Raw genomic sequence first — 6,000 nt, 5'->3', positions numbered from 1 at the left:
AAATCTACCACGGCTCCGGGGCTTCTGCGCATGCAGCTGACGTAATGCCACCTGGCGCGCATGCGCAGAAGGCTGGCTTTGGGGCCTGGAGGACCAGGACAGCGGGAAGCATCCAATCCATTGGATAGCGCCGATTGCATTGCCGGGGGGGGGGGGGGGTTGCCCGCAGCCCGAGATAACAGCTCCATGCTGTCGGCTACCTGCGGGCACTGACAGCGTGGAGCTGTCACGTCCAGAGCCCACGTGGCATTAATCCCTGCAGGACACATGTTTGTATGTCCTCAGGGATTAAGGCCCACTTGGGCAGGACGTAAAAACACTATGGGCTGGTCACTAAGGGGTTAAAAGGTATCATTTCCACAAGATTACTTGGTTTCTCTTACTGAGAACAATCACATCTTCCATTTTTAGACACACTCCTGATGACATACTAATGGTATTTTATCTACAATACATCCAAATTGTGGATCCATATTACAGATGTTTTACAATGCGTACATGTGAAGGAGGTCTAACAGAGCTGTGCCTTCCAATATACTGGAAAACGCATACAACTGATAAAACGCCCCATCTTTTACCGACCTTGCTGCTTACCTTAAACTTGTTGTCCCATAAGGTGGAATTACATGGTGGCCATTCAGTTGAGCCCTAAATGGTGTTGAAAATCTGGGTATAAGGCGCAACCCATGGACATATACTGGACGAGCACATCAATAGAATTATTGCTTAACTTCTCTGTTCATTCCGTAACCAGCACATTCATGTGTTTCGAGGCTAAGAGAGCCTCTTCCTCAGGATAAGCTGGGGGCACACCAGTGTGAAACAATACGGTGGAAAGTAACAGATGTGTTGTAGGTAAAATAGAGGAATAAGTTCAGGATACAAAACATGGAGAAGTATTCAATTACTACATGGTGTATAATACGTACAATTCAAAGTCAAATAGCCGAAAGAATAAATAAAAATGTAATCAAACCTATTCTTCTGTTGCATATGTATAATTTTTGTGGAGCAGCGGTAGGTAAATTGAATGCAGTAAGCAGGTGATGTTAGATCGCACGCTCACCTGCTGGCTTAGCAGATATATGGCTTAACGCTTTCATTAAACAAAACAAAATACGGAGGTGTGCGCCTATAGCTGATAACGTTTATATGGCCATTCCAGATGGGAGGTGTATAGATTAAAAGGATACCAACAAGAACAAAGTTCATCAGATGATATAAGGCCTACGTTTCCAAAAACTCCTCAATATTCAGCATAAAACAATAATATATAAGTAAACCGATACGAAGATAAGTGTATGTACAAGATTCAATTCATCAATCATTGGATAAATCTAAACAGTTCATTGGTGGAAAATAAAAGTATAAACACTAAGGAGCAGTGAGCCCCATAGATCTCAACAGCATGCAAATAAGGAAGATGGAACAATACCTCTGCAGCGCCACCTATTGGATGCCAGCATTCCTGCAAATCAATGAAGAACTTTTTAACTAGTCTGTAAATCAATGATTGGGAATAGGAAACCAGAAAACCATACACAGGCAGCTGTTTCGGGGTGTTTGTCCCGCTTCAGTATGCAGGAGGTATTTGGCTTGGCTGGTGAGAGGCCTGTGACGTTGGTCAAGAGAGGTGTCATCACTCCTTAAGGAGAGCACTCAAAAAGTGGTGAGTGGATCAGAGGAGAGACAATGCCATCCCCTGATCATGCTCTAGGTGTCTCCACACACTTTTTGGCCGTCTGAACAGCATGAAACAGCTTTCTTTTGTTTCCATTTTTTGTATCTAGAAGTACATGCCTTTAAATCAGTGCAATGTATAGGAGAGAAGCAATGCATAGCAGAACGAAGAGAACACTGTATGTCAGCTGGATAAAGAGTAGATATGCATGAGTAATTAAATATTTTTAGTTTGGACAGAGAGGACTTATACAGAGACTGCAATCAAACGGACTAAACCTGTTTTTTGTCGTCTTACCGTTAGGGCTCATGCCCATGAGTGTCGCAGGATATGCCTGCAGCTTTACGACATGAAAGTACCACGATTAAAAAACAAAAAGTGCCTGCTGGTGAATGCGGAAATTCCACGATCCCAATTAATGCTATATTAGTGTAGACCTCCCGCGGCGTAAACTCACAGCAAATAGAACATGCTGCGATTTATTTCCCGCTGCTGAACCTAATAGCTGCTGATTTCCGCTGCGGGAAACGCGGTAGAAACCCATTCAGGGGCATTCACCCTTAGGGGCTGCAGCAGGATTAATGACGTGTCGCCCTCTGAGAAGTTGTAAAAACTGTGAGCGGCCATAACCGCCAGGGCTATACAGAGAATGGGCACATGCGCACTGCAATGCCAAGACGCCCAGTGGACTTATAAATACTAAACTGGCGGCATGCAGGAGAGCAAATGTATTGCCAAAGTGTCCAGGTTAAGAGAACGGGCAGCGGCTGGCAGAGCACATATGTGCTTATCAAAAGCTCCAGCAAAACCATCAGGTAAGCGTGCGATCCAACATCCCCTGCTCCACTTCATTCAATTAACCTACCGCTGCTCTGCAAAAATTATATATATGCAACAGAAGAATAGGTTTGATTTAATTTTTATTCATTTATTCTTTTGGTTATTTGATTTTGAATTGTATTATACACCACGTATTAATTGAATACTTCTCCATGGTTTGTATTCTGAACTTATTCCTCTATTTCTTACCTACAACGCATGTGTTACTTTCCACCGTATTGTTTCACACTTGTGTGCCCCAGCGAATCCTGAGGAAGAGGCTCTTTTAGCCTTGAAACACATATATGTGCTGATTTTAAGATACACAGAGAAGTTAAGCAATAAATCTATTAGTGAGCGATTAAATACAGTGGGGAAAAAAAGTATTTAGTCAGATCCCAATTGTACAAGTTCTCCCACTTACAAAGATGAGAGAGGCCTGTAATTGACATCATAGGTAGACCTCAACTATGAGAGACAACATGAGAAAACACATCAAGAAAATCATATTGTCTGATTTTTAATGAATTCATTTGCAAGTTTATGGTGGAAAATAAGTATTTGGTCACCTCCAAACAAGCCAGATTTCTGGGTCTCACAGACCTGTAACTTCTTCTTTAAGAGGCTCCTCTGTCCTCCACTCATTACCTGTAGTAATGGCACCTGTTTGAACTTGTTATCAGTATAAAAGACACCTGTCCACAACCTCAAGCAGTCACACTCCAAACTCCACTATGGTGAAGACCAAAGAGCTGTCCAAGGACACCAGAAACAATTGTAGCCCAGCGCCAGACTGGGAGGACTGAATCTGCAATAGGCAAGCAGCTTGGTGTGAAGAAATCAACTGCGGGAGCAATATAGAATGGAAGAGATACAAGACCACTGATGATCTCCCTCGATCTGGGGCTCCACGCAAGATCTCACCCCATGGGGTCAAAATGATCACAATAACGGTGAGCAAAAATCCCAGAACTACACAGGGGAACCTACTGAGTGACCTGCAGAGCACTGGGACCAACGTAACAAAGGCTACCATCAGTAACACACTACGCCACCAGGGACTCAGATCCTGCAGTGCCAGGCATGTCCTTCTGCCTAAGCCAGTACATGTCTGGGGCTGACTGAAGTTTGCTAGAAAGCATTTGGGTGATCCAGAAGAATATTGGGAGAATGTCATATGGTCAGATGAAACCAAAGTAGAACTGTTTGGCAGAAACGCAACTCGGTGTGTTTGGAGGAGAAAGAATGCTGAGTTGGATCCAAAGAGCACCATACCTACTGTGAAGCATGGGGGTGGCGACATCATGCTTTGGGGCTGTTTCTCTGCAAAGGGACCAGGATGACTGATCTGTATACATGAAAGAATGAATGGGGCCATGTATCGTGAGATTTTAAGTGTAAACCTCCTTCCATCAGCAAGGGCACTGAAGATGAAACATGGCTGGGTCTTTCAGCATGACAATGATCCCAAGCACACCACCAGAGCAATGAAGGAGTGGCTTCGTAAGAAGCATTTTAAGGTCCTGGAGTGGCCTAGCCAGTCTCCAGATCTCAACCCTATAGAAAACCTTTGGATGGAGTTGAAAGTCCGTGTTGCCCAGCGACAGCCCCAAAACATCACTGCTCTTGAGGAGATCTGCATGGAGGAATGGGCCAACATACCAGCTACACTGTGTGCCAACCTTGTGAGGACTTGCAGAAAACGTTTGACCTCTGTCATTGCCAAAAAAGGATATATAACAAAGTATTGAGATGAACTTTTGTTATTGACCAAATACTTATTTTCCACCATAATTTTCAAATAAATTAGTTAAAAATCAGACAATGTGATTTTCTGGATGTGTTTTCCCATGTTGTCTCTCATAGTTGAGGTCTACCTATGATGTTAATTACAGGCCTCTCTCATCTTTTTAAGTGGGGGAAGTTCCACAAGTTGTACAATTGGTATCTGACTATACTTTTTTCCCCCACTGTATATGTCGACAGGTTGCGTCGTATACCCAGTTATTTAACACCCTTTACAGTATGGTACATACTGTATATACAGTATGGTACATACTGTATATACGTTAACCCTAACGGTCAGTTGGGGTTGGCTGCACCTGGCCCTAAAAAACAGACCTTGTTTTACATGCTTTTGTAAGGGATATAGTCCTCTATTCCTTCATCTGGGTTGCTGCACCATCCTTTTTCCATATTTCACATTCGGTCTTACCATTTCACACTCCATGACATACATGTAAATCATGGGAGGCATTCCCATGAAATGCCGTACATATACATATGTAGATGGCGTGGCCTTAGATGTTTAGCCCGCGCTATCTGCAGTGGAAGCTGGCTGTAACTGACATCTGAGGTCCCATTAATATGACAGGCACTGGCGTAACTATAGGGGATGCAGGGGATGTGGTTGCACCCGGGCCCAGGAGCCTTAGGGGGTCTATAAAGTGTCTCTTCTCCATATAGGGAGCCCAGTACTATGAATAAAGCATTATAGTTGAGGGCCCTGGAGCTTTAAGTTATGTCTCTGCGATAAGGGGTTAAGAGAAGTTGGGGGTCCTCAAGATAAACTTTTGCACCCGGGCCATCATTGGCCCTCTGCCATCCATTCACTGATTGCTGATGGGTTGCCATGGCAACCAGATGCCAGGTGATGGCCTCAAGGTTTTCCATGACTTGTCATAGGGAAGAAAACAGATAATACACCACAGTACAGAAGTACTGTGGTGTATTCTCTGAGTGATCCTGAGTTTGCAGGCTCAAATCCTCAACAGGGACATAAAAAGACAAAAAAATCCACATTAAAAATAGGGTAAAAAATACCGACTTCTCTCCCCCTTGTACCATCCTTAAACCCTCAAAATATAAAAGGTTTTGGTTACTTTTATACCTAAGATGCTGTACAAGCTTTTTCTCGCAATATTGTCTAATATTGGAATAACCTGATGTTGATTTTAATAAAGAATTTACATCAAAAAGAAGTGTAAAAAAACTTTTTGTGAACTGTTTCCTCAAAAAAAAACAAAAAACCTCCTTTACATGCAATAAAGGTGATCAAAAAGTCATATTTACCCTAAAAAGATACCAAAAAAATAATCACCAATGTGCCGTGTGTCAAGCGTTCCACTGTGAACATCCCCAATATAGCATAGCATTGGATCAGTGAGGCTCGGAGATGGAAGCCTCTGAATCTCACAATATTATTTGGCAAAGCTCATATCTGCTGAGCAGAGGTAGAGTGGCTTCGTTGGGAGAACATATTACACTGGAGACTTTCTGCATTGCAATGTGTTTTTTTTTTTTTTTTACCACAAAAGGGGTATTCTAATTGAAGAGCTTCCACCATGTTTGAATATAAAAGATATGTTTGTGTTCAATTTTATGCTACTTGAGAAAGGGGAACCCAGTCCCCGAAATGCTTTGCATGTGCTCAAGATATCCATAATTATTAGTTTGCATGTTGGAATTTGCACCTTATGTGAACAAAGCTTCGTTTTAGG

The sequence above is a fragment of the Eleutherodactylus coqui genome, chromosome 8 (assembly GCF_035609145.1).
Source record: "Eleutherodactylus coqui strain aEleCoq1 chromosome 8, aEleCoq1.hap1, whole genome shotgun sequence".
Lineage (NCBI taxonomy): Eukaryota > Metazoa > Chordata > Amphibia > Anura > Eleutherodactylidae > Eleutherodactylus > Eleutherodactylus coqui.
The sequence above is the reverse complement of the archived record's forward strand: the minus strand, read 5'-3'. Positions refer to the sequence as shown.